Source organism: Cyanistes caeruleus, chromosome 4 (assembly GCF_971803275.1).
Source record: "Cyanistes caeruleus chromosome 4, bCyaCae1.hap1.1, whole genome shotgun sequence".
Lineage (NCBI taxonomy): Eukaryota > Metazoa > Chordata > Aves > Passeriformes > Paridae > Cyanistes > Cyanistes caeruleus.
In genome coordinates this window covers 20,078,037-20,087,835 of record NC_141704.1, presented here as the reverse complement: position 1 = coordinate 20,087,835, position 9,799 = coordinate 20,078,037, and the positions used below count along the sequence as shown (strand labels likewise).

Here is a 9,799-nt window from a genome sequence, read left to right as displayed (position 1 = left end):
GCCGCTCCCCGCTGTTCTCCCCAAGGGCCCACGGGCGGCTGGGGCTCGGCGTCCCCAGCGCTGGAGCTGCCGCCCCCGGCCCGGCCCCGGGCCCCCGGCGGGGCTCGGAGCGCCCCCGGTTCTCCGGGAGCGCTCGGCCCCACGGGCGGCCCCGCTCCGCCAAGCCGGCTCTTCTGGCTGGCGGGCAGAACAAAGCGGAGACAGGGAAAGGAAAACGGAGAGAAAGTACGGCTCCTGCCGCCTCCCAGCCCTCTGCCTGGATCCCCCTGCATGAGACAGCGCTGCAAGCGGATCCTGACCGGGGGCAGGGGGTGGAGAGAGGAGGAGGAGGCGGACGGACAGAGGGAGGGAGGGAGAAAGGGAGGGAGGGAAGGAGGGACGAACGGGAGCCTCTCTCCTTCCCTGGGCTGTTTTTTCAGTTTCCTGTCTCGCATTGTGCTCACAGCGGATATGTGCTGCGCCTACAGGTGTGTCCCCTCCTCGCAGCTTTTCCCCGGCTCCCAAGCGTAGGCTCTGGCTGTCGGGGGGCGGCGGCGGATCGTGACCGCCATGTGATGATTATTTCTCTTGGGGTGGTTTCTCTCTCCTCTCGCTCTCTGCCTCCCCCTCCCTCGCTCCCCGCCGCTCTCGTCCTTCCTCTCGGAGGTGGCCGCAGCCGCTGCCGCCTTCGCGCTGACTCCGGCTGCGGTGGCGGCGGCGGCGGGGCCCGCCGGGAGCATGGGCGGCCGCCGGGAGCTGCCGTAGCGCCTCTGTCCAGCCCACCGCCACCCACCCCGGGCTGCCGGGGCCGCCGCTCCCGCTCGGGCAACTCGGACGGTCCGTGCCCGCGGGCTCCCTCCCGCCGGCGCCTGCACCTGTTGAAGGTAACGCAGCCCCAGCCCTGCCGCCGCGCGCCGCGGGATGGGGCGCGGAGGGGAGGGGGGAACGGCGGATTCCACGGCGCCTTCCCCCTGCCTCCCCCAGCTCGGGAGCTGCTGAGCTGTGGGTAGAGCAGCTTTTCTCCTCCTCGGCTGCGGGGCCAGGGCCGGGGGTAGGCGGCGATGGCCGGGTCGGAGGGGGCTTTCTACCGCCCTGCCCGTGACCAGATGGTTTTGGTTAAGGGGCTCCCGGGCGGCGGCTCTGGACTCGGAGCGCCTTTCTCAGCCGCCGTGCAGGGCGGGGAGGTGGGGGAGGCGCGGGGATCGGCTCCTCCCGACCGGCAGCCGGGGAGCGCCGGTGTCCGGCGAGCTCCCTCCGCCCCGCTCGATGGAGGCTGGCCGCTCTTCCTGGGAGTTTCGCAACCCCGAAGCGGCCGGGGTCAGCAGCTCCGGGGTCAGCAGCCCCGGGGTCGCGGCTGACACTGGCCCGGCGCCCACCCCGCGCTCCGCCTGCGCGCCGCCGACTCGGGAACTCGTTTGGGATTTTCCTGCAAGCGTGTTCTGTCTCTTTGCAGAGGCAGCTTTAAACTTTCTTTCCAAACTGTTAATTAGATACACTGTACTTTGCTCATGTTCCGTGCAGACGAATGGGAGTGCGAGGCTGGAAGGAAAGGCTTGTGACTCAAGGCATAGTTATTTGGGAGGTGCAGAACATCTTTGCGTGCCGCGTTCAGATGGGCTGTACCTGTAATTTGTGACTTTGCCATCTCCGAGACTTCGTCGGTCTTGGTGACACCGGGAGGCAGAAGGATCTTTAACAGTTTGGGTCCTTTTGGGGCTAACCAGACACTCGGTTGAATATACAAAGGAGGAAGTGCAAGTTTATCGCCTCTCTGAAATCGGATGGAAAATAGCATTGCTTTTGTCCACGAGTTACAACGCTGTGGTCCTGCCCCTATGGCTGAGCCCCTCATCAAATGATAACTTGCTCGTGAGGGAACTTACGCTTTTGTAACGAGGGCTGTTACCTTGAATGTGATGATGAGCTTATTGAACACCAGAGGGAACTCTGAATAGGTAATTCATTCAGGGGAGATATATGCCTATTTTACTGTTTATGTTCTCATTACAATGGAATCTAGGAGGAAGCAAAGGTTGGTAAGTAATAGGCTGCTGGTATGTACCTAGGATTGACTTCATCTTTCTTTACAGTTGTTTTCAGAAGATGTCAACTCTAAATTTGGGCTGGAAAAAGAATTTTTTTTTTCTTTTTTTCTTCTTTTTTTTTCCTCCCCCAAAGCTTGAAACATGCAACTGGTCTTGCAGGAGCAGGGTTGTGTACCTTGTTATAGGCAAATCCTTTGGAAGACCTGTTCGCTATTTGCCAGGGAGTGAGATTATACATGCATGTTGGGCTGATGCTTAATGCCCTGCCTGCCTCTCAAGTTGTGAGACAGATCCAGCACACTTGGGTACGGGGGCTGCTGCCTACAATGGATATACCGGAATAGAACATGGTTCCAGCCAAAACAAAAGGGAAGGAGGAAGGAAGTCTACTTCCAAGCCTAGCATGATTTGTCCTCCTTACCTAGAATACTTGAGGATCTAAAGCCTAGTCTGATTGCCTGTGAAGTAGAAAATAGTCTTTCTTTAAATATATGACTTAAACAAATACAGAAACTGAATGGTGTCAGTGTTTGGGAAAAGAATTTGAATGGCGGCTTCTGGTACCAAAAGCTGTTTAAGTCATCTGAGATTATTGTAAGAAGCTAGGGTCAACCCATCGAAATGTGATACTGTATTTTATAGTAGCCTGAACCCCCAAAATGTGCAATGAGCTTTGGATGCTCATGATGGTCTGTTACAACAGTGTTGATAGCCAGGCTTCTTTGATACTCCTGGATTGTCATGGCATGGGAAGGATAGCACAGTAAATAAATACACTTGCGACTCTGACTTATGCTCCAGAAGCTGATGTATTCACCTGTTCATCCTGTCCCTTTGCCAGAGGTTACTCTGCCATTCAGGGTTATTTCCTATTGAACTTTGAATCTGCCAAAGTTTACAGACTATGAATGTAAACTGTATTTTTTGGCTCTTTGTATTAGTGTGTGATGTTGTGAAGTCTGATAGCATGAATCTCCTGTATATCTCTCTGTTGTGACAGAGGGACAAAGCAAACAGTTTGGGTCAGCTGAATTGAGCTGCAGTTGTGAACCATAGTCCATAAGCATCTAAATTCTTCTGAAATGGCAGATTTCACTGGTGAGTCCAGTGAACTACCTCGTACCAGGACTTGATGGGCAGTGGTAGCGGGGAGACAGCTCTGCACAAGGAGAGGCTGTGTGACCTTCTTGGTAGGTTGGTCAGCAGCACAAAAGGTTCTGGGCTTCAGAAGGATGTAGTAGATGGTGTGTTTAAACAGCCCTCTCTTCCTTTCCTCCTTCATCCATTCTAGGAATCAAAAAGTGATCTAAGTTTTTTTTGTTCTTTTATCTAAGTCTTGCTTTGTTCATCTGACTTGAAGACTTGTTATGTAAAATATCCTCACTAAGGGCACAGCATTACTCTGCCTGAATTTTCTACAGATGATGTTGGAAGTTGGCTAAAGGCTTTGTATAGCTTTACAAAACTGGGAGTTGTTTGCCTTGCATGCAGAAGATCACTAAGGACAAATTACATTTTGAAGGGAGACCTCTTCATGAATGCCTATTGAGAATGAAAAAGTCCCACTTAATTGTTGCAAACGGGTTTGGATTCTGGCTCAGTTTTGAGAAAAAGACTTGCACATTTGTTTATTTTTATGAAGATGTAATACCAAGTGTTTGTATTTTTGTAATGGCTATAATTTTAATATTTTTAAATTATTTATTGTATGAAGCACTGAATGAAGATATTTGTTACACTTGTGTTACATTCAGAATATTGAATTACAATTGTAAAATTAAGGTAACAAGCTTAAATTGGGGTTTGCAACTTTAAACTCTTGCCAGCAAGCAGTTAATGGCAACATTAACTGCTAGAAAAGTAATTGCTACCGTTCTTTTACTGTCATTTTGTTCTCACTCTCCTCCAGTCAGCCTGTTCCGCAGAGATATCATGAATATTCACCGAAATAGCTTGGCATTGTCACTTATGCAATTTCTCATCAGATCCAATGTGTTGATGAGCTAATGTGCACTTGATTAAATGTACTTGATTTATGCAAACAAAAACTCTAGGTCCTTCTTGAAGTAAAGTTAGCACCTGCACAGCTATTAGTGAGATGAGAGTCTAAATAATTATGATGAAATTAAGTAAACAAACAACTTCAGTGTGGTATTCCTCCTACTTCTTCACTTCTACCTTTTTGTTCAACTCAGTAGTGGATATTTATTTTGGCTTTTCTTGCAGGTTTTCTTATGCACCATAGGAAATTGTAAAGCTCAGCTTATAGTGGAGGGTCTATTTAAATGGCTAATACTAGGGGGAAAAAGAATTCAAACAAACAAGAAAAAGGGTATTATTAGCTGTAGTAAGGCCAGGGGGTAGCTAGGATTAGTGGAGTATTAGTTAAAGTGTTTTGTTTAAGTATGAGTCTAACTTGGATTTGACATTGGGCAGTTAATCCTTGTTGAAAATAAAATAAAATAAAATCACATAGCCTGAGTAAGTGATTGAGAGAGTGTCTGTTGTAACAAAAACCAGTATTTGTATAGTAAGTGGTTTAGCCTCTTACTTTTCAATTGATCAAACATGTAGAAATAAGGAGTTGAAAATGGACATTTTATTTAACCATCAGTGGCTTAATGGTACAAAAAGCTTTCTAACTGTCTATAAAACTGCTCAAATCTGGCTACCAAAAGAGGCCATGGAGTCCTTGCCCCAGGAGGCAGCGGAGGATGGATGGATGGATGGATGGATGGATGGATGGATGGATGGATGGATGGATGGAGAGGACACATACTTACTCAAGTCCTGGAGCAACCAGAGAGACTGGAAAGCTGTCCAGGGGATCTTGTGGACCTGGGGCTTACTTTCTTTAGGCAGATAGTAATTTAGTTATCTGTTGAAATCAAGTATTTCTGTTTCTGTCTCTGCAGTTGAATCTCTGGAAAGATATAACTTTTGGATCTCTTGGAGTTTCCATCTCGGGTGGTTGAGGGAAGACTTACTTCTTGTTGTAATGTCTAAAAGTGTCTGTGCTTAATAAATGTTACTAAAAGTTAAGAAAAAAATCTCAGCATCAACGTGATGGTCAGCCCCCGCTCTGCTCAGCCTGACACCACCATAATACAGGGCAGAGTTTGCCCCCAGGAATGTGTCAGCAGAGCTGTGGTCACCAGCCACGTGCTTGTTGGGACGCTTGGTTTCTCTTTGGAATTCAGCTTCTGGGAGCTGGCGCCAGCACGGATTGATGATTAGCACCATGCTGAGTTCCCCAGACTCATCAGCCTCAGTACTCATCAGGGGACAGAGTCCACCTGGCACCTTCTGAAGCACTTCTGACCTCGCTCCACCTTTGTAGTTAGCGTCCAAGTTTCTGCCTTGTAGCTTCACTTTCGACATGCCCCTGGTCAAAAAGCTTTGCAATCCTGGGAACAAGTGAATTTAGTTGTTTTGATTTATTCAATCAAATTGTGTCATCAAGAAGTTAGTTATCCAATTAAAACCTTATTCCTAGTGTTCCACTTGTTTTCTTTTTAATTGGCATCACTAGTTTAAGGCCAAGTAAAAGTGAAGGCAATCAGTCTTCCTGACTTACCTCTGGACACTGCAAGATCATAGCTTAGATCCTCCTGGGAGCTATGTGAAAGCATACAGAAAAGAAAGAGGTGGCTTATGACTGACAAAATGGCTTCAACATGGGCAAACTGTGCCTGACAAATTTGATAGCCTTCTATGACCTGGGTTACAGTGTTGGTGGATAAAGGAAAGCAACCAATGTCATCTGCCTGGACTTGTGCAAAGAGTTTGACATTGTCCCACATGGTATAGTTGTCTCAGCTGGAGAGACATGGATTTGACAGACGGACCGCTCAGCAGGTTAAGAATTGGCTGGATGGTTGTACTCAAAGAGTTGCAGTGAATGGCATGATGTCCAAGTGGAAACCAGTGCTTTTCCTCAGGGATCAGTATTAAAACCAGCAATTTTTAACATCTTTGTCAGTGACATGGATATGGGATTGAGTGCACCCTCAGCAAGTTTGCCAGTGACACTCTGGAAGGAAGCAATGCCATCCTGAGGAACCTGGACAGGCTTGAGAGGTGGGCCTGTGCAAACCTCATGAAGTTCAGCAAGGCCAAGTGCAGGGTCCTGCACTTGGGTTGGGGAAATCCCAAAGACAAGTACAGGCTGGTAGAGAATGAATTGAGAGCAGCCCTGAGGAAGAGGTTTGAGGGCTGTTGGTTAGCATCAAAGACGACATGACCCAGCAATGAATACTTGCAGCCCAGATGTATTCTGGGCTGCATCAAAGAAGCCTGGCCAGTGCGTTGACAGCAACATGAGAAGGTTGTGGCACTGTTGGTGTAGTCCAGAGGAGGGCCATGAAGATGATGAGTGGTCTGAAGGACCTCTCCTATGAAGACAGGCTGAGAGGGTTTGAGGGGTGTTCTGCCCAGAAAAGAGAGGGCTTCGGGATGATGTAACTGTCTTTCCAATACCTGGAGGGAACTTACCGGAAAGATAGGGCAAGGCTATTTACAAAAGCATGAAGTGAAAGGACAAGGAAGGATGGGTTCAAACTGAAAGAGTGTAGGTTAGATTAGCTATTAGGAAAACATTCTTTAGTGTGAAGGCCATGAGGCACTGGAACAGGTTGCCCAGGGAAGCTGGGAAGTGAGTGCCCCATCCCTGGACATATTCAAGGCCAGGCTGCATGGGGCTTTGATCAGTCTAGTCTACTGGAAGGTATCCAGTGGTGTTGCAATGAGAAGATCTTTGAGGTCCCTTCCAACCCAAACTATTCTATGATTTACATAATTTGCAGTGAATGGCTTTGGTATTATTTGACAGTTGCAGTTATCTTAATGTTGCAGATGTCATTCTTTCTGTCTGTTTTTTAAAAGCCTTCTCAATCCTACAATAATCCAGGAAGCCGTAGAAAAACTCTGCCCCTAAGATGTCCTAATTCTGTGCTGGACCTTCAATCAGACCCATCAGAACCACTCTTCCAGATTAGGTACATGGAAACTGCCTGGGACAACATGATTTTAAATAAAAATCCATGAGATGTTTAGCACTTAAACTGAATTGTTCCAGAACTTACTTTTTTATAACAAGGTATGTTCATTCTAATTGCTGAACAGACCTGACTAGCATATTTCTAGTTAAACTGGATTAGGTCTGCATGTTGAATTGGATTGAAGAAAGCTCTCATAAACCTGACGCTAATCTTGCTTTATCTAGAGGAATTGTTAATGTAATCTGTGTCTCAGAGAAGGGATGCAGAAAGCTTAATATTCTGTCTGTACCTACTGACTGTTTTAAATATGTAAAAATTTGAGGAGTGAACTCCTCACATCTTTTTCCCCAGGGCTCTTGTTTATCTTCTAGATAGTTTAAGAAGAGATAGTATCTCTTTCTGACATCTAAGAGTTGTATATAAAGAAGATCTAGCTCATACATTCCTATTGGCATCACTGTTTAGAATTTATGAAGGACCAGTTTTTTAACCAATGTTTGCCCTGTAGGAAAATTGTTATTGGTCAAATGTATTCAACCACAGGGAGAATGCAGAGGGCAGAAAATATAAACCCTATTGATCTGGTAAAAAGAGTGCAATGGAAATACACGGTGAAGTGTACCATCCTGAATCAGGACAAGTTAGAAATCTTTTGCTAGGGTTTAAACTAGGCCTGAAAAGCAAATAAAAGCTTATTCTTTCCTGAAGATACGTGACACTTGGAATGATTGATAGTAGAAGGGTATGATTTCCTTCAGCTTGTGTTAGTTACTTAGTTTCTCATTAATGGATCTGATTATGCTCATTGCAGCTGGAAGTCCAAAATATGCAACATCTCTCTTAAATATAACAGTATATATAACAGTATATATAACAGTAATTTGGCCTTCCTTAGTGTGTTGTCACAGTGTGTGTTGAACTTAACATGCTATCTTCATTTAATCAGTATGAGACAAATTGGTATAAACTTAATGTTGGGCCTGTTGAATTGTAGGGCAATAAAAGCAGTAGTTTTGACTTCTATTTCCAGTCTTGTGCAATTATGTAGTTTAAAAGCTGTGAATTTTTTTCTGTGCAGTTTTGACACGCATCAGCAGCAGCTGGAACTTTTCTCTCATGAACTGAGTAACACCTCATGTGCACATGTCCTGTATGGGTAGAAGTTATAAACCTAAAAAAAAACTGAAGTGGGTGACTTTGAGGATTTTTTTCCCCCCACATATGTCAAATGGCAATGGTTTTGTCTGAAAGGCTTTTAAACAGGCAGAAGATGTCTTTGCAAGCACTTTAGGAAGTTTTTCAAGAATCAGTAACTCTGCAACCACAAAGCTGGTTTCATGGCTCGGATTATGCATGTGCTGTGTGGTCCAGGTGTTGTCACCTTCTGCCTACCCAAGCTGTTGAGATGAAAAACCAAAAGGCTTCATTTGCCTTGGCAATCCGGAGTCCTAAGTGGTGGTATAAGTTAATGTATTAGTAGGTTGGATAAAACTCCAGAGAGGTGATGTCTCTGTTTATTAACAGATGGCTTCTTGGTTTGACATTTAACTGGGGGAAGATCTGCAAGCATTTCACAGTCCATTGTGCATTTAATTCGTTGTTCAGTAACATCAATGAAAATGCATGGCAATATCCTTGTGGGTTTTTTATTAAATTATTTGATTGAGGGGTTTCTCTTTGGTTTTGGGGTTTGTATGGGTTTTTTTGAGATTGTTATCTAGAGTTTAGGGTCAGCGGAGCTGTCAAGTCCCACAGTTGTTTGAACACCTCACTTGGCTATTGCTCATGGGCCAAAGAAATTGGGGGACTAAAGCATATCTTACCTTGAAAATTCTGAGGGAAAATAATCCATCTTTAAGAATGTTGTTCTTATTTGGTTTTGCCTTTTCAGAATTTCATCTTGGTTCTAACAAGAGCCTTCTATGCTTTTGAATTGCATCTGTTCATCCCTTTTAAGTTTTCTTGTGGCTGTATTAAAGGCTTTTTGTTGCTGATATTTTTTTTTTCCCCTTAAAGATGATCAAGTAAGCTGTCAGATGTCTGGGTGGCTTATCAGAAGGACTGAATCTTTAAATCTGATTGTACATGATGCTTTTTAACATAACACCTCCACCCCTCCCCCCCCCCCCCGATGCTAATTGCTTTTGTTGCTCTACTTTGCAGATTCTATAATTTTCAACATCTCTTTTTGAGCATCAGCCATGGAACTGGGCACAGTTTTTCAGTGTCACTCTTTAGTGCATGCTTCATGCTACCCCAGTCATTATTTCCATTCACTCTCATATCTTTGAACCCAGAAGCCATATTAGCCCTTCTAATAACAGCAGAAGCTCTGAATGTGATGCTTAGCTGTGAGGCTGTGTTGACCTCATCTCTTTTGCTTTCCTTGATTCAGAGGTCACAGTCCTTTGATCTGCAAACCTTACCTCTCCCTTGTTAATGAATATATAAATCTGCATTCAGACATGTTAAGATTGTTTTGGTTGGAATGAGCACAGTTTGATAAGTGTAATTGTGTTAACCCCGTGATTTGCCTTCTAGTTTTGTTTCTCATGTACCTAAACCATGTAATCTCTTAATTTTGCCATAAAGGATTTGCTTCTTTCCGGGTAGCTAATAAAACACTTAGGTAATGTAGAGCATAATTCCAGTAATTTTGAACTGCAAAAGAAGCATTACAGTTGCGTTGTGATATTACTAATGACAACTTTTCTGAGATCTCAACTAATTTTACATATTTGTCCTATATGTTTTGATGTCCCAATGATGTGATAT

General features: G+C 45.1%; 1 protein-coding gene across 8 annotated transcripts in view; it reads left to right on the top strand.

Annotated features, from left to right (window-relative positions):
* Positions 1-340: 340 nt before the first annotated feature.
* PLXNB2 (plexin B2) overlaps positions 341-9,799 on the top strand; it is a 248,422-nt gene continuing 238,963 nt past the window's right edge. The window contains exon 1 of one of the 8 annotated variants that reach the window (XM_086886939.1): positions 341-467. The gene's annotated coding sequence lies outside the window, so the exon portion shown is untranslated. Of the gene's footprint in view, positions 864-1,235; positions 1,935-9,799 lie in introns of those variants that run through there. The other 7 variants (XM_086886943.1, XM_086886941.1, XM_086886942.1 and 4 more) reach the window with 7 other exon arrangements.